Genomic DNA, 20,376 nt, shown 5'->3' on the forward strand with positions numbered 1-20,376 from the left:
GCAAAATGAAAGGAAATTCCATTCCCACTAACAATAAAGAAATATTTTTAAAATATTGATTTGAAGCAAAGGCACCAAATCAATACCTGTACTGGCTTAGCTTGGCAGTAGAGCTACATATGTTTACTGATATTTTATAGATGGGAAGACTGAGGCTCAAAGAACTTAAATACTGTATTTCTTCGGTAATAAGTGGTGGAATCAAAATTGAAACCTGGATCTCATCAGTTCAAGAATTTCATTCTGACTCCCCATCAGGCAGAATTGACTCTGACTCATCTTTCTCTGATTTTTATGGTTGAATTCTGAATGAAACCAGAATATTAGAACATCAGCTTTAAAAACTGAAATAATACTGAAGGAAGCAGCCAGGACATTTATTTTTTTCTTTTTCTTTCTTTCTTTCTTTTTTTTTTTTTTTAGCTAGGACACTTTTGACACAAGATCAGCTTAGCTTTCAATTCAGGATATTCTTTTTTTAAACCAAATTCATTTTAAAGATTATGCTTCAATCCATGGGAAATATCTAGAATTATTTTAGTTATTTACAAGCCTACATATATTTTCATTTCATATAGTTTAATAAAGTTTTTCATCCATTAAACAACCTAAAGAATGGGCCAGTAAATTTATTCTGTAAGGAGCCAGTTAGTAAATATTTCAGAGTTTGAAGGCCATAGGGTGTCTGTCATAACTACTTAAATCTGCTGTTATAGTCTGAAGGCATCTATAGAAAATACATAAACACAAATATATGGTGATGGAAAGAACCGACTCTGGGTGGTGAACACACAATGTGATATATATAGATGATGTATTACAGAACTGTACACCTGCAATCTATGTAACTTTATTAACAATTGTCACCCCAATAAACTTTAATTAAAAAAAAAGAAAGAAAATGTATAAATAAATTACCCTGGCTATGTTACAATAAAACTTTATGGACTCAGGCGTATAAAAATACATGGCAGGTTGGATTTGGCTTGTGGTCTATAGTTTGCAAATTCCTAGTCTAGAACATGAAATCAAAACCTGGAGAAATAAAGAAACTTGTTTAAGAATATAGAAGAACTAAGACTAGGCTGTATTTTTTTCTACTTACTCAGCTTAATGGGCTGTATCCTATTGTAAAGATATGAAAATAATGAAAGCAGAAGATAATTTAATTTTATGTGAGGAAGGGGCATTTTAAGGCCATGAGCCAGAACTGCTATGAAACCTTTCTCATAAAAGCCAGAATGCCTGCCATTATTATTCCACATGCCTTATCTATAACACAGTGGCAAAATACAATACACTCTTTCTATTAGTAATGTTTCCTTCCCTCTGCCACAGAATTATATAGTACTATTATTAACTACAAACTCTATAAATATTAAGCTAAAATGTAACATGGGGAGAAGAGCAGTAGGTTAAATTTTTTAATTACAATATTTGTTGTCGCAACCTGGAATTAGTGGATTTAAAGAAACATTTGCTTTAATATTCTCCACTAATGGATAATTTATGCATAATCTAACATATGATTAATATATCATTACTTTGAAGATTTCCTAATTGGGCTCCTCTCATATCATTCAATATTTACTGAGGGTTTACCATGTACCGGACACTATTCTAGGCTCTGAGTACATTGTAGTAAACAAATTCTCTTCCATCCTCTCTTTCAGAGGAATGTACAATGTGAAGTTCTTCACGTTGACAAACTAGCTGCCATCCACTACCATCATGTTTTTTATATGACAACCAACAAAATGGATTTAAAAACACTAATAACAGCTACCTGATTAGTTCATTCTTTATTATGAAGTGTTTTGAATCATAAGGAACAATACTAATATCACACAAATTCAAATCAATAAACGTTCACTTACTATTTGCAAGACAAACTATAACTAGTAGACATTTAAAAAATATTTTGCAATAATATGTCTGCTGAACTTTGCAATAAATTTAAAGAACTTCACACCAATTTTCTCTTTCTCACCTCTTTCATTTCTTCCCACAATATTCATATCAAATAGGTTGAGGAAATCTGAGCCTGGCAAAATATAAGGAGTTGTAGAAGAACATAACTAGTTTAAGCAGGTGAAGTATTAGGGTTAGAACCCAGGTCTTCTATTTTGAAGAATATTCCTTTACCCATTATCTCCTATACTAAAAATTTAAATAAACCATTAATCAGAAAGGCAGCTCCAGTTGTACAACAAATTCTGCTAGTCACACACAATATTTCTGTTTAAAGTGAGTGAACACAAGGAAACATTTTTTTCTTTTCACTCTCATTCTACAAACATAACTAGAAATACCAGATGGACCTGGAGGTAATTAATGCACAGCAAGTTGAACTTTTCACCTGCAAGATCACTTTATAATTGCAATAAACAGCTGTAAATGAAATGTGACGATTTAACTAAGTCACTGGGTTATGGTTGACTTTTCCTTTAATAAACTGTCATTTTGTCTTTCCACTGCTTCAGTTCCCATCTCCTGGTTCAACCACTGAAATGACATTGCTAGTAAAACTCATGTCTTCATCAGTATGTTTTTTCCACTTCTGACTTAAGGTTTGGGGTAGCTATTATTATACTTTTCCCAAAGCATTTAGTGGCAAATTAAGGGATAAATGTGGTGGGAGGTGGGGGAACCCCTTTAGCATGACCTGGCTCATCCCACAATCCCAGGGCTTGCTTCAAGGGTGAAAATCTGAAACCAAGATGATCCAGAGCTGGCGAAGGGCTACCCTTGAAGTTCAGATCTAGTTTTGGCAGATCCTAAGAACCTGTGTTTTTATGTACAAGGCCTGGCAATTAAGTTCGCGAACTTGCTGCAACGATGTTGCTAACCTTTTTTGATATCAGAGGGATTATTCATTATGAATTTGTACCAACTGGACAAACAGTTAACCAAGTTTACTATTTGGAAGTGCTGAAAAGGCTGCGTGATAAAATTAGACAACCTGAACTTTTTGCCAACAATTAATTCATGGCTTTTGCATCACGACAATGTACCAGCTCACATGGCACTGTCTGTGAGGGAGTTTTTAGCCAGTAAACAAATAACTGTATTGGAACACCCTCCCTACTCACCTGATCTGGTCCCTAATTATTTCTTTATTTATCCGAAGATAAAGGAAATATTGAAAAGAAGATATTTTGATGACATTCAGGACATCAAGGGTAATCCAACAACATCTCCGATGGCCATTCCAGAAAAAGAGTTCCAAAATTGCTTTGAAGGGTGGACTAGGAGCTGACGTCGGTGCATAGCTTCCCAAGGTGAGTACTTCGAAGGTGACCATAGTGATATTCAGCAATGAGGTATGTAGCATTTTCTCTAGGATGAGTTTGTGAACTTAATTGTCAGAGCTCGTAAGGTTTCAAGTCAACTACAGGTTGGTACAAGGAATTCTCTTGTCGAGATAAGCTTCTGGACTGGAGCTAACCAGCACTTGGCACTCTGAGGGATATTGAAACTGGCATAGTTCTCTTCAAACACAGCGAGTGAAGAGGTGGGGCATGTTCAATGACCATACCTAAGCAGTCCCCACTCCAGAACACACGGGAAGTCCCACTGCACCTAAGCGTAACTTGCTGGGTTCTTAATCTTTTTTTGCACCATGGAGCTCTTCCCTCATTCTAAGAGTAAAGGATTTAAATCAATTAAATAAAATATATATGATTTATAAATAAACTATTGAAATACTATATCAAATTTTCTTACATAGTAATGTATGTGTTTCCTTGTTAACACACTAAATAACAAGATCTGGGTTCTAACAATTACATAAATTTGAAGGAGCTGAAACTACTAAGATAGTGGCAACAACCATAATGTGATATGAAAACATCTGTAATTTCTTTTAATGACAAGTCACAGGTACCACTAGTATCAGTGTGGTGTATTGCCTACAATCGTTATTGAAGGAAATGTTAACTTTTATTTAGAGGTTAGTGAAAGCAAAAATTTAATTTCATCCAAGATCATCCTGAATTCTATCAATGGGCCCCAGGCTAAAAATCCCTGAGAGGTTTGAAAACAAAAACTCAACTGACAGTTAAAGACCCAGCCACCGCTGATGAAAAAATTTCCACGCTGGGGACGCTCTTTCTTTTCCAACCATTTTACTTGTGAATCTCAGTCCTATTTACCCAATGAAAGATTTTCCTGCCCACTTTGTCTCCCAGTTATCTATTGCAGATGGTTCTGAGTGTGTGCTGGTGTTTCTGATCATTAGAAAGCACTCTCAAAGCACCCCTTTCGAAAAGAGACATTTTACACGAAGACAATTATTCAGATAATTTACTGTAAAATTGCCCCAAAATTTAGGAAAAACAGAACACTTATCTTACTGATTTATACCATCAATGATTCTGCTTTCAGCTCCTTTAGCTGGGAAAAAATGAGTCTGTGTACCCCAGCCAAATGCTCTTTCAATAAGCCTACAATTTGAGGTCAACAGATAATGTTCTAGAAAAGCCTAGTTTTGGGGTGATTAAGATTGGGCCAAAGTAAAAGTCCTGATGATTACAATCTTGGAGTCATCTTCAATATTAGTTGTTTTTAAATATATCTCATTAGCAGAAATGAAATAAAGAATGGTAAAGACCACTAATTATTGTTAGAAATAATAGCAGCAACAAAATCCATTAAGTCATTATCCTCATACAACGAAAATATTACCACAATTGTCAGCAAAAAGGACTTTTAAGCTTAGGTAGTGATTTTTTCTTTGTCCAAATAAGTTCAAAAACCTCTTAATGGATGAGGAAATATAATTTCATTTCTATTCCTGATTTTAAAAGAGACACTACAATATACTAGTAAAAGAAATACCAATATGAAAGTATTGTGTGCCTCTACTTTTATAAATGATTAGTATAGTTAGTGCTGCTAGCCAGCAGAGTGACCTTTATACATGAGTGTGTGTGTATAATACTGCAAAGAATGTGTAAATGATTTTAATAGTTTTCAAGGACACAACTGCTTAGGTAGACAAAGAGAGTACTGTGCTTTCGTCTAAAGCAAAGTGCAAGCCAGAAAGTTAGCTCATATCAAAAAAACGCTTACACAATAATTATCACCCATGTAAATAAAGTTTCTTTCTTTCTTTCTTTTTTTTTAAGGTACTGATATAAACTGGGGCCTTGTTCAATATCTTGCTTAATCTGAATACTATAAAAAGTTGTGCTTGATATAAACCTTGACATTTAGACTGTGGCAATCTGATTTCTAGCTATAGCTAGCCAGAATAATAAGCAAACAAGTTACCAGATAGCTAGCTACAAGGTTCCTGTAAAACAAAACCACTGAGAAATTGCTTGTTTCATAAGTAAATGTATTAGTTGAGTACACAACTGTTCATTTAATTTAAAACTGTGACAAAATAAATTTTACAAATTGTATTTTGCTATTTTTGTATTACTCCCTATACTCTGCTTTCAATTAATTGAAGCCAGTAAATTTCCCTGAAAAATGTAACAATAAAATTTGGTATGAAAGCCATACTCATAAATAAAATTTATATTAATTGAAAATGGGTTCCTCTGTGCCTTCTACTTCAAGCATTCCAAAATGGTAACATTTTGCAACAATTACAAACTCTTTTGGTTTATATTTCTTTGTTCAAAGATAGGTAAGCAGAACATAATATGATGAATAAGTACAGCAAAGTCACAAGATCAATATAGAAAAATCAATCGTATTTTTGTATACTCCAGATATACAATTTAAAATGAAACAAATTAAGAAATTATTCCATTTACAACAGCATCAAAAAGAATAAAATACTTAGGAATATTTTAACAAAAGGTTTGCAAAACTTATACTCTGAAAACTATAAAACATTGTTGAAAGGAATTAAAGACCAAATAATGGAAAGAAATCCCATGTTCATGATTGAAATACTTAATATTGTTATGATGACAATACTCTCCAAAATGATCACAGATTCAACATAATCTCTATACAAATCCCATCTGGTAGAAATTGACAAGTTTATCCTAAAATTCATATGCAAACTCAGGGAACCTGGAATAATTAAAACAATCTTGAAAAAAGATGAACAAAGTTGGAGTACTCCCATTTCTCAATGTCAAAGCTTAATATTCAAGATAATGTGGTACTAGCATAAGATATACATTTAGATCAACGCAATAGAATTGAGAGTCCAGAAATAAATTCATATATTGATGGTCAATTGATTTTTGACAAGGGTGTCAAGACAAAATGGATAGTCTTTTTAACAAATGGTGCTAGCACAACTAGGTGTCCCCATGCAAAAGGATGAAATTGAATCCCTACCTCACATCATATATTGTAATTAATGCAAAGTGGATCAAATACTTAAGTGTAAGTACTAAAACTATAAAACTCTTAGAAGAAAACACAGGAGTAAATATGTGTGACCTTAGATTAGGCAATAATTTCTTAGATATGACACCAAAAACACAATCAACAAATGAAAAAACAGACAAATTAGATTTCATCAAAAGTTTAACTACAGATCTTCAAAAACAAAAACTTGAGTGAAGCAAAGGATACTATCAAGAGAGTAAAAGACAACCCATAGAATGCGAGAAAATATTTTCAAGTCATATATCTTATAAGGGACTTGAATCTAGAATACATAAAGAACTCAATAATAAGAAAAATAACCCAATTTAAAAATAGGTAAAGGATCTGGACATTCCCCAATTGGATATTTCTCCAAAAAGGATATACAAATGGCTAATATTCACATGAGAAGATGCCCAAAGATTCATCAGGGATATGCAAATCAAAACCCCAGTGAGATACAGTTCATGCCCACTAGGATGGCTAGAATAAAAACAAAACAAAATAAACAAAAACTGGAAAATAACAAGTATTGATGAGAATAGGGAAATCGGGACCCACATACACTGCAGGTAGGAACATAAGACAGTGAATCTACTGCAGAAAACAGTCTGGCAGTTTCTCAAAAAATTAAACATAGAGTTACCATTTGACATAGCAATTCATTTACTTTTAGGTATATGCTCCAGAAAAATAAAACCAATGTCCACACAAAAATGTATACATAGAAATTGTGGTCAAGATGGTGGAGTAGGTAAATGCTGTGCTTGCCTCCTCCCATGACCACATGAAAATTACAACTAAATTATAGAACAATCAACCTGGAGAGCCACATGAAGACTAATTGAGCAGTTCCCTTCCAACTAAGGATAAAAAGAAGAAGTCATGCTGAGAAAGGTTGGAGGGGTGGGAGGCAAAATAGGTTGTTCCCACACCCACATGAGGTAGTTAAGAATTGGGAGGGACATCTCAGCTGTGGAGGTATACCCTCTGAGGAGCGAGGGGTGACAGCCCCACACCAGGCTCCCCAGCCCAGTATGCCAGGAGGAGAAGTCCCCATAACATCTGTTTGTGAAAATAAGCATCTGGGTGAGACTGAGAGCTGCTATAGATCCAGGCATTCTTTTAAAAAGCCTGGGCACAGACTCACTTGCTTACATTCATCCTAAGCTCCAGTTAAGAGACAGTGGTTCAAAAAGTGCCAGGAACATAAAAGGAAAAACTGATTGTCTGGCTTCAGGGTAACAGCTGGAGAGGCAGCTCTCTCCAGGACTGAAGTGGTGGCAGAAGCCATTGTTCCTTTGTTGAGTCTCCCCTCATACAGGTGGCAGGTGCCAAATCTGAGTATCCATTAGCCTGGCTAACACCATTTGTCTCACCCTGGTGATTCCCTGAGACTTTGCCCCACCCAAGTCGCAGCCTGACCTGAACCTCTTCCGGCAGAAGTTCCACACAAGCAGCCATTGTTGGCCCATTTTAAAGACTTTCCTAAAATCTCTCAAAGGTCCACAAACCCCAAACAAGCAGTGGCTGGCCTCAACATGTCCTATACTTCTTGCTAAGTGGCTGTAAGCCTGGCAATAGTGATGGTCAGCCTTGATTCAAAGCACAGCCTCTTCCAGGTGCCCCCAAACCCAGCACAAGAAGCAACCAATCACAGATCATTTTGTATCTCCTGCCAGGTGGACCTGGGCTGAGCACAGGCAGCGGCTGACCTGGGCCTGCATCAGAGCCCCACTCTGCTCAAGATGCCACAGAACCAACACATCCAGTGGCCAGCTTCAGACCATACCAGAGCACCACCTAATTAGTTCCATAAATGTCACACCCAAAGGGCGGATTCAGCAAGCACCAGAGCCTCACTAAAGTGAATCCTGCTCCATGAGGTCAGTCCCTGAACAACAGCTTACCTGCTATAGTCATGGCCAATACTCACAACCAGTCAGCTTGAGGCTCAACCCCACTCACTGATGTGCCAACATCAATCAAGGCTCAACTACAGCAGGAGGGCATATACAACTCACACTAGGGACAGCCCTGACCACTTAGCTTAGGTGACCAGGGAGCCTTTGCTAGTGGGCCTCATAGGACAACTACTACATAAGGCCATTCTACCAAGACTGGGAGATGCAGCAGTTTCTATTTCTGCCTAAAATGTAGAAGCAAACAGGGAGACAGCCAAAATATGGAGACAAAGAAACATATCCCAAATGAAAGAACAGGACAAAACTCCAGAAAAAGAACTAAACAAAATGAAGGCAAGCAATCTACCAGATACAGAGTTCAAAACACTGGTTATAAAAGTGCTCAATGGACTTAGGGAAAGAATAGATGAACTCAGTGAGAACTTCAACAAAGAGACAGTAAACACACAAAAAAGTCACAAATGAAGGAAAAAAGTTAGAAATGAAGAAAAAAGTAAAAAAGCAAAACAACAACAATGAAAAGCACTGAAATGAAGACTACATTAAATGGAATCAATGGACATTAGATGAACCAGAGGACTAAATCAACAATTTGGAAGACAAGGTGACAGGAAAGACCCAATCAGAAGAGCAAAAAGACAAAAGAATAAAAAAAAAAAAAAAAGAGGATAATTTAAGGGACTTCTAGGACAACATCAAGTGTAACAACATTCGTATCAGAGCGGTAACAGAAAGAGAAGAGAGAGCAACAATTAAAAACCTCTTTAAAGAAACAACTTATCTAACCTGGCAAAGAAAATAGACATACAAGTCCAGGGAGCACAGACAGTCCCAAACAAGATGGACCCAAAGAAGCCCAAACCAAGACACATCATAATTAAAATTCCAAAGGTTAAAGACAAAGAGAATCTCTAAAGCAGCAAGAGAAAAGCAGTTAGTTATCTACAAGGGAGCTTCCATAAAGCTGCCAGCTTATTTCTTAACAGAAACCTTGCAGGCCAGAAGGGATTGGTATGAAATATTCAAAGTGATGAAAAGTAAGGACCTATAACCAAGACTAATCTACCCAGTGATGCTACTCTCACTAATAAAGGCAAACACATAATAAAAACAGTGGATCAACCAACTATAAAGCTAGTACAAAGGTTAAATGGTAAAAGTAGGAAGACAATGTGTAATTAGGACAGTAAATTAAGGGATACACAAAGACACACAAAAGAAGTAAAAAATAATGGCAAAAACATAAACGTGGACCCAACTCTCCAAATTTATTAGAAATCATTGAATTATACATCTAAAATGAGGGAATTTTGTGGGATGTATGTAAATTCTTCCCCAATGAAGCTGTTGAAAAAATGAATTGTGCATGAAATGTCATAAACAAATAAACAAACAAATAAACGTGGAAGGGGTGAGTAAAAATGGTGGTGGTTTTAGTTTGTGTTTGAACTTAAATGACTATCAACTTAAAAATAGACTGCTATAAACATAGCTTGGTATATATGAAGCACATGGTATCCACAAACCAAAAATCTTCAAGAGATATACAAGAAATAAAAAGAAAGGAATCCAAACACAATACTTCAGAAAGTCATTAACATATAAGAGTAGAGAGCATGAGCATAAGAAAGGAACAGAGAAGAACTACAAAAGCAATTAATAAAATGGCAATACCTACATACCTATCAATAATTAATTTAAATGTAAATGGATTAAATGCTCTAATCAAAAGACACAGGGTAGCTGACTGAATGCATGAGAAAACAAGACCCATATATATGCTACCTACAAGAGACTCATTTCAGATGGAAAGAGACACACAGACTTAAAGTAAAGGGATAGAAAAGATATTTCATGCAAATGGAAATGAAGAAAAGTTTAGGGTAGCAATACTTACGTCAGAGAAAATAGACTTTGAAACAAAGGCTATAACAAGAGAAAAAGAAGGACATTACGTAATAATAAAGGGATCAATCCAACAAAAGGATATAACCCTTGTAAACATTTATGCACCCAACATAAGAGCACCTAAATATATAAAGTAAATATTGACAGACATAAAGGGAGAGATCAACAGTAATACAGTCATAGTAGCAGACTTTAACACTCCGTTGACATCAATGGATAGATCATCCAGACAGAAAACCAAAAAAGAAACAATGGCCTTACATAACACATTAGATCAGAAGGCTTTAAATGATATTTTTAGAATATTTTATCCCAAAGAAGCAGAATATACATTCTTTTCAAGTGCACATGGAACATTTTCCAGGATAGACCACATGTTAGGCCACAAAATAAGTCTCAATAAATTTAAGAAGATTGAAATCATATCTTCTTCTCTGATCACATGGTATGAAACTAGAAATCAATTACAAGAAGAAAACTGAAAACACACAAACATGTAACTAAACAATGAATGGGTTAACAACAAGATCAAGGAAGAAATAAAAATATACCTTGAGAGAAATGAAAATGAAAACATAATGACCCAAAAAATCTATGGGACACAGCCTAAGCAGTTCTGGGAGGGAAATTCATAGCAATGCAGGCCTGCCTCAAGAAACAAGAAAAATCTCAAATTAACAATCTAAACTTACACTGAAAGGAACTAGAAATAGAAGAACAAACAAAGCTCAAAGTGGGTAGAAGCAAAGAAATACTAAAGGTCAGAGCAAAAATTAACAAAATAGAGTAAGAAAACACGAAAGATCAGTGATACCAAAATCTGGTTCTTTGAATAGATAAACAAAATTGATAAACCTTTAACCAGACTCATCAATAAAAAAAGAGAGAGGACCCCAATAAATAAAATCATAAATGAAAGAGGAGCAGTAACAACTGATCACAACAGTACAAAGGATTATAAGAAAATACTATGAAGAATTTTATGCCAACAAATTGGACAACATGAAAACATACAATCTTCCAAGACTGAATAATGAAGAAACAGAAAATCTGAACAGACCAGTAACTACTAATGAAATCAAATCAGTAAAGAAAAAACTCTCAACAAACAAAAGTCCTGGACCAGATGGCTTTACAGGCAAATTTCACCAAACATTCAAAGAAGAATTAACACCTATTCTTTTCAAACTATTCCAAATAATTCAAGAGGAGGGAAGGCTCACAAGCTCATTTTACGAGGCCACCATTACCCTGATACCAAAACCAGACAGACATTACAAAAAGGGAAAAATAGGCCAATATTTCTGATGAACATAGATGTAAAAATCTGAGCCAAATATTAGCAAACTGAATTCAGCAATATATTAAAAAGATCATACACCCATGATCAAATGGGATTTATTCCTGGGGTGCAAGGTTGGTTCAATATCCACAAATCAATTAATGTGATATACCACATAAACAAAATGAAGGATAAAAATCATATGATCATATCAATAGATGCAGAAAAAGCATTTGACAAAAATCCAGCATTCATTTTTGATTAAAAACCTTCAGCAAAGTGGGAATAGAGGGAACATACCTCAATATAATAAAGGCCATATATGACAGACCCACAGCTAACATCATATTCAATGGGAAAAAGCTAAAAGCATTTTCTTTAAGCTCAGGAACAAGGCAAGGATGTCTACTTTCACCACTTTTATTTGACATAGTACTGGAAGTCCTAGCCACAACAATCAGGCAAAATAATAAGCAGAGCCCTAAAAATTTCACCAAAAAAACTATTTGAACTGATAAATTAATTTAGTAAAGTAGTAGAATACAAAATTAATATTTAGAAATTGGTTGCATTTTTCTACACCAATAAGAAACTATCAGAAAGAGAAGTTAAGATACAATCCCATTTACAATTGCATCAAAAAAAAATTGTCTAGGAATAAATTTAACCAAGAAGATAACAAACCTGTACTTGGAAAATTGTAAGACATTGAAGAACGAAATTGAAGATACAAATAAATGGAAGCATATACTGCGCTTATGGATGGGAAGAATTAACATCATTAAAATATCCATACTGCCCAAAGGAATCTATACACTCACTACTACCCCAATCAAAATACCAATGGTATTTTTCACAGAAGTAGAACAAATAATCCTAAAATTTATATGGAACCACAAAAGACCCTAAATAGCCATAGCAATCTTGAGAAAGCACAAAGTTGGAGGTCTCACACTACCTGACATCAAACTATAGTGCAAGACTATAGTAATCAAAACAGCATGGTACTGGCATAAAAACAGACACATAGATATCACAGTGAAGGAAACCATCAATGAAAAGACAATCTACTGAATGGGAAAAGATATTCAACAATGATACATCCAGTAAAGGGTTAATATCCAAAATATATTAAGAACTCATATAACTTAACACCACAAAAACAAACAAACAAACAAACAAACAAACAATATGATTAAAAAATGGGTGGAGGACCTGAACGGACATTTCTCCAAAGAGGGCATACAGATGGTCAACAGACATATGAAAAGATGCTCAATGTCACTAATCATCAGAGAAATGCAAATTAAAGCCACAATGAGATATCACCTGACACTTCTCAGAATGGCTATCATCAATAAATCAACAAACAATCTTCTGCTGGTGAGGATGTGGAAAATAGGGAACCCTCGTGCACTGTTGGTGGGATCACAAATTGGTGCAAGCATTACGGAAAACAGTTTGGAGGTTCCTCAAAAAATTAAAAATAGAACTACCATATGACCCAACAATTCCACTTCTGGGTATTTATCCAAAGAAATCGAAAACACACATTTCAAAAAATGTATGCATCCCTATATTCACTGCAACATTATTTACAATAGCCAAGATATGGAAATCTATGTGTCCATCAATAGATAAATGGATAAAGAAGAGGTGGTTCTGCAGTGTACACCTGAAGCTGAAGCTGAATAATAAGGAATGTGAACTATAATTTAATACATATATTATAGTCACAGGATGTGGAGTACAGCATAGGGAATAGAGTCAATGGAACTGTAACAGCTGTATACAATGTCAGAGGGGTAGTAGATTGCGGGAGAAGGGTTATCACTTTGTGAGGGGTATAAATGTCTAACTAGTACATTGTTTTGTACACCTGAAACTAATAAAAATAAAAAAAGGGAGAGGCAGTACATATATAAAATGGAATATTACTCCGCCGTATAAAGGAATAAAATCTTACCATTTGTAACAACATGGATGGACCTAGAGGGTATTATACTTAGTGAAATAAGTCAGACAGAGAAAGGCAAATATGATTTCACTTATGTGTGGAATCTAAAAAGCAAAATAAATGAACAAACAAAACAGAAACACTCATAGCAAAGAAAACAAACTGATGATTGGCAGATGGAAGGGGGGTTGGAGGGCTGGGTGAAAAAGGTGAAGGGATTAAGAAGTACAAATTGGCAGTTACAAAATAGTCATGGGAATATAATATATAGCATAGGGAATATACTCAATAATATTGTAATAACTATGTATGGTGTCAGATGGGTAAGTAGACTTATTTTGGGGATTCACCTTGTTATATAAATGTCTAACCACTATGCTGTATACCTGAAACTAATATAATATTGATTGTCAACTGTCATTGAAAAAGAAGTTTTAAAAAACATACATGGTGTTAAAAAACATAACAAGGTGTTTTAAAAAAACTCCTTGGGGTGGCTGGTTAGCTCAGTTGGTTAGAGCATGGTGCTAATAAAACCAAGGTTGCCGGTTCGATCCCCACATGGGCCACTGTGAGCTGCACCCTCCTTAAAAAATAATAATAATAATAGCCTAAAACTAGAATCAACCTAAATGTACATCAACTAAGGAATGGATAAAGAAAATGTGATTTATCCATTCAAAGCAATATTATTTGTCCAGACAAAGGAAGTACTGATATATGCTACTGCATGGATGAACCTTGAAAATGTTATGCTAAGTAAAAGAAGATAGTCACAAAAGTATACGTATTCTACTTATATGAAATGTCCCAATAGGCAAATCTACAGAGACAGAAAGTAGATTAGTGGTTGCTTAGAGCTGGAGGAGCTGGGGGAGATTATGGGGGTGGTAGCTAAAAATGACAGGTTTCTTGGAGGGAAGTGACGAAAATATTCTAAAATGGATTGTGGTAAAGGTTGCACAACTCTAAATAGACTACAAGCTGTATTGTATACACTTTAAATGGGTGAATTGTGTGGTGAGTAAACTATATGCCAATAATACTGTTACAAAAAATATAACATGACTCAAATGACTTATTATCTTGAAATCAGATTATTAAATTCCCATGAAAAAGATCCAGGTGCATTCATTCATAGGCATAGAATGGGAAACAGGAGGAGGGACAAGCTTGTAGGTAAAATCAGTTTGGGACATGTTGAGTGAGAAAAGCAAGTGGAATATAATCCAAAAAGAGCAGCCCAGCAGGCAATCAGAGATATAAATCAATACGTCATGGGAGCAGTCTGTATTGGAGTTATAGATCTGGGGTCCATTTGCATATGCATATAGTACTTAAAATTTTGAGTGTGTAGAAAATGTGTAAGGCATGATTTTTTTTTGTTTTTAGTAATTGTGATAAAATACATATAACATAAAATTTACCATCTTAATCATTTTAAATGTACAGTTTAATAGTGTTAAGTATATCATATTGTTGTGCAACCAATCTCCAGAACTTTCTCATCTTGCAACACTGAATCTCTATAGCCATTAAACAACTATTCCCATTTCCCTTTCTTCCCAGTCCCTGGAAACTACCATTTTGCTTCCTGTTTCTATGAATTTGACTACTGTAGATAACTCATATAAGTATTTTTCTTTCGTGACTGGCTTATTTTATTTAGCATAATGTCTTAAAGGTTCATTCATATTGTACCATGTGTGAGAATTTCCTTATTTTTAAGGCTGAATAATATTGTATTGTATGTACACACCACATTTGGTTTAATACATTTACCTCTTGGCTATTGTGAATAGTGCTGGATGTACAGTATTTCTTTGAGACCCTGCTTGTAGTTCTTTTGGTATATACCCAAAGGAATGCTGGATCATACGGTAATTTGATTTTTAATTTTTTGAGAAGCCAGCATACTGCTTTCCATACCAGCTACACTACTTTACAGTCCTACCAGCAGTGAGCAAGAGTCCCAATTTCTCCACATCCTTGCCAATACTTGTTATTTTGTTTGGTTTTTGTTTTTTTTACGGTAACCATCCTAATGTGTGTGAGGTAATACTTTATTGTGGTTTTAATTTGCATTTCCCTGATAATTAATGATGTTGAGCTTTTTTTTTCATATGTTTATTGGCCATTTTTATACCTCTTTGGAGAAATGTCAATTTAAGTTGTTTGCCTATTTTTAATAGAGTTATTTGTTTTTGTTGTTGTTGAGGAATTCTTCATTTAGGGTACACGGACCACATCCTAGTGTGAATGGATGGGTTTTAAGTAGCGATGAAGACCTTGGTACTATATACTAAACTGTATGTGTATATGTTTATTTTCCTCAGAGATTTTCTAGCTCTTATCAGATTTGTTTTCCACAGAGAAAATTGGCTTATTTTTTTTTCTGAATGTGTAAATAATGTATCTAGGGGGAAAAAAACCAAAGGATTAAAAGTATGTATCCAAATATATTGTTTGTTTATTGCTTTATTTATATCTTCTGTCATACAAAGACAGCCCATTTTTATGTAGTCAAATATGTCTATCTTTTCTTTTAGAGCTTTGGAATTTTTCAACCATGGTTATAAAGGGATATCCCTTCACCTTTTAGATTGACATTTAATAACCTAGATTTCTTTGTGTGATATCTTCACTGAGTTATGTTTTTAATCTCCTGGAATTTATTTTATATTAATACAAAGTAGGGATCCTTTTTCTTTTTCTCCTGGATAGATGACAGTTATTTTAATTTCTTTGTTTGCCAAAACCTATAAGGCAATGTAAATAATACTGTAAAAAAATCCTATTTTTGATTGAAATGGTTTTTGTGATTTGCCATTGTATATTTGCTTGTTGAGTTTTGCTAATCTTAAATATATCTAAATGGTTTCCTTCTATGTTATTTTTCTAAGAGATTTTATCAGGAATGGCTGCTGAATTCTATTGAATATATTTTTAGCATTTATTGATGCCTATATTTTTCCCTTTAGTTTATTGATACAATAGATTATGTAATAGATTATTTGATAATGAATGATTCTTATATTTCTGGAATAATTCTTATTTGGTAGTAGTACATTATTCTTTTGCTACATAGATTTTTGTTTGCTAATATTTTATTTTGAATTTTTACATCTACATTCATAAGTGAGATTGAGCTATACTTTTCTTTATGTTCTTATACTATATTTTTCAGGTTTTGGTATTAAAGTTTTATATAATGAATTAGGAGAGTTTCAAATGGAATGGTAAATAACTTTGAGATTACTGTTACTTTAAAGTCAGATAAACTCAGCTGGGAAGACATATGGCTTGGGTAGCTTTTTTCAATAGAAGATTTTAATTACCTTTAATCTTCTATAGTAATTAATTGGTCTGTTCACTTTTCTACTTCTTTGGGGATCAATTTTACTCACTTGTTTTTTTTACTGAGAAATGATACATTATTTTTTCTAAATTTTCAAACTGCTGCCACAGAACTGTGTGAAGTAGTGTCTATAACTATTTCTTTAATCTCTCCTATATCTGGGAATCTGACTTCTTTTGCATTCCTCATCTTGTCTCTGTCTGCTCCTTGCCACATGTTAGGAGAAAGAAGAGGACAGGGAGATACTATTTCATTAATCTTTTCAAAGAACTAGATTTTAAATTGATTTGTCTTTATCAGTTTTTAAAAATTTAATTGGTTTTGACTCTTAGTTTTACTAATGAATTATTCCTTATTTCTTTGGTTATTTTGTTTTCCTTTTTCTCACTGTTAATTTTTTAAAGATACATTCTTAGTCCCTTAATGTTTATTTTTGTTTTCTAATGATGGTCTTCAAAATCTAGTGTCTATTTTATATTTCCAGCATATTTCAATTCGGGCTAGCCACAGTTCAAGTGCTCAGCAGCCACTGGCTGCCTGACTGGACAGCACACTCCACAGGAAGGATGGGAAATACAGCATAGTCCCAAACTCCCCCACACCTCCCCCTGGTAGAAACCACCAATTAGCTATAGCATACTTTCTTAATAAGTCCTGGTCTGGTCTCCCAGCACCTGTCAACAAAGTCTGATAGACAGGCCCTCTATTAGAGTTGGCACCCAAACAGAAGTTAAACCCCAACAGAAGGGCAATTTCATAAGGATGGGGCTTTGACCTGTTTCATTCCCTGCTATCTTACAACACCCAGAGCAGTGCCTGTAGATAATGAGCATTCAATATGCACTTATTCAATGAATTATGTCTAGTTGCCATCCTAGTTGTGAGCTAGTGAACACAATTCACTTCTAGTAATTATTATTGTCTGAGAATAATTTTAAATTAAGACCAAACATTATAAAGAGATTTTCAAAACTTGCAAATTAAAAGAAAATTCTAAGTCAATTGTAAAACTGAAGGAGTCAATCTCTCTTCTCTCAAACTCATAGTACTACTACTGCATATGAGTTTTAACCTTTAAAAATTTTCAAGTTGGTGTTGCATAATGACAAGAAAAAGAAATCAGCCCATGACTGTATTTATTACAATGCCTCCAATGACATTGTTTGCTGAATACATTACCATAAAACTATATAGAAAAATCCAAACACTTTGCAAAGTTCGCCATAATTTCAATCTATTTCTTAACAAATTTCCTTAAGAAGCATAGGATCAGATGAGCAAGCTCATTCACAGCAACTGGTCCCAGTATTTCAGTTAAGTCCTTGCCTTTTAGAGTTTAAAAAAGCCCTAGTAGAACTTTAATAATTATGATCATTACCATGATTATTATAATAACTGTTCCCTGTTGAGTGCTTATTATGTTCTAAGAATGATGTTCAGGATTTCACATACATTATCTCATTAAAGCCTTGAAATAATGATAATAGTCACTTGCTTACAGTCACCTCAGCTAATACATGAACTAAGATTAAAATCCAGTCTGCCTGATTCTCAAGTCTGGAATCTTGTTCACTCAGTTAGTCCACCCTCCCATTTTTGTAGTGGAAATACTCAAACCCAGAAAAATTATATGATTTGTCCAAGATCATATAGTTAGTAAGTGTCAGAGCCAGAGCTAAAATCTACATTTCCTGCTCTCAGTACCAGATTCTTTACACAATATGTGTCCAGGAGCAAAGCATGGAATACATAATTTATTCAAAATATTTTTTAATCATTGAAATTGAAATTTGACCTACACATACAGAAAACTAGTGATTACTGATTTTCAGTTCATTTCGCCATTAACAGCAAAGTATTTTATTTAGCAGCCAGGATGGGGATTGGGAAAGCAGTATTAAGGCACTAAGTAGAGTACACGCTCATTGAACCTGGTCCCAAACTAAGTGAATAAAGTGAACCATTACCTGTGAAAGTGGTCAGTGATTAAACGCCACTGTGGCATAGCACAGTAGAGGAACTTCACAGAAGACCACAGAAAGCCTTGGTTGGAGCTAAGAAGCATAAAGTATGATTTGAAGGGGAGATAGCTGTCCTAGATTGCTCACGGAGTGGAAACAGTTTCTCCAGATCCCTCCCAAGGCTTTGAATCTCTAGCACCTGGATGGCTGGGGGCCAGAGGATGGGGAGTGTCCCAGCCCTGGGTGTTTTCAGGGCTGTCCTGAATGACCAGCTCTGGAAAGCAGTGGGTGCCTGTCAATCTCCATAAGCCCCAGGAGAACTTCGAACTATGGACTTCTCAGTTCTGGCAGTCATGGCAGATTTCCTCAAGGCCACCTCCCTTACGTTTAAATCCCTTTTTATTGAAGCCAGTTGAATGTGGTCTTATGTGCATTAAGGGGGCTTGGGTTGCTCCCAGCCACAATTAGATTTTTATGCCACCTGGCATAGAAACTCACTTTATTTCCAATGTCCCGCTATTCCAGTAGATTTTTTACTTTGAAGTTCACAATTAATTTTTGGTCAGCAAGTTATTAGATAAAAGGAAAACTAGACTGATACACAGTAAAATACTAGCTGGGTTATACAGAAAGTCCAGTGCGAGTGACATGGTAACTAACAATCAACTGTGAAAGGTGTGCTTACAAATGTCTCAGCTCAAACAGCTGAAATTGTTCCTGTAACTCCCCTTGCTGGCCAATGTGAAGAGTGACACAGGAAAATAAATTATTCTGCACACTTCCTGTCTCCCTCATACCTCTTCCTTTTACTGCATATCTAAATACCTCAAGGTTAGGTGGGAAAAATGGTAAGAAAAAAAACCTAGTGTGAGGGGACTAAAATTAATAACTTTATCTACTATGTTTTTGAGGGGTCAGCTATACGAGTAGAAATGCAGTGAAGTAATTACTTTGATGAAAAAAAAAATACCCTCTCCAACATGGAAACTGAATGCCATTCACTTTCACTTACCTTATAAGAAAGAACGTTAAATTACGTGGACAAAATTTTTACCCTTAGCTTCCGGGGAGGCTAGCTATTTCAAAGCTGTAATATCCAGCTAATCTCAGGAGAGTCAGTGAAAATGAATTATATTTGTTGGCACTAATCAGGACGAATTGCAAGCACAAAGGTACATCAATTCAGTTATCACACTGAAATGACATTTTTAATTCAGAAAGAAAATTCCTGTAACACATACATATTGAGAAATTAACCATTGGCACTACACTCAATTTACTTAATCTTAGGGAAAGGTGACATGGGAAATGTAGTCCACCAAATACACAGATTTCTGACAGTTACACTCTAGAATGTTTTGGAAAATATAGTGGGTATCAGCTATAAAATCTCATTGTATTTGAAATTAAAGTAGTAGTTCCTATACCCTGGAGTCTTGTTTTGTAATAAGAGATTTCTTCTTTCTTCTGGTTCTACCATCAATAACACTCCCATCACTAGGCCAGGTGCTGATCTACCCCATAACAAATTCTGTATCATCTACAGAAAGCATTTCCTCCCCATGGTGAAACTACTCTAAGAAAACAAGCTTATTTGAAGGCCATTTGGGGATGTTATATTAACTCTCTGAAGTTCCCCCGTGTTA

Source organism: Rhinolophus sinicus, linkage group LG02 (genome assembly GCF_036562045.2).
Source record: "Rhinolophus sinicus isolate RSC01 linkage group LG02, ASM3656204v1, whole genome shotgun sequence".
NCBI classification, from domain to species: Eukaryota; Metazoa; Chordata; class Mammalia; order Chiroptera; family Rhinolophidae; genus Rhinolophus; species Rhinolophus sinicus.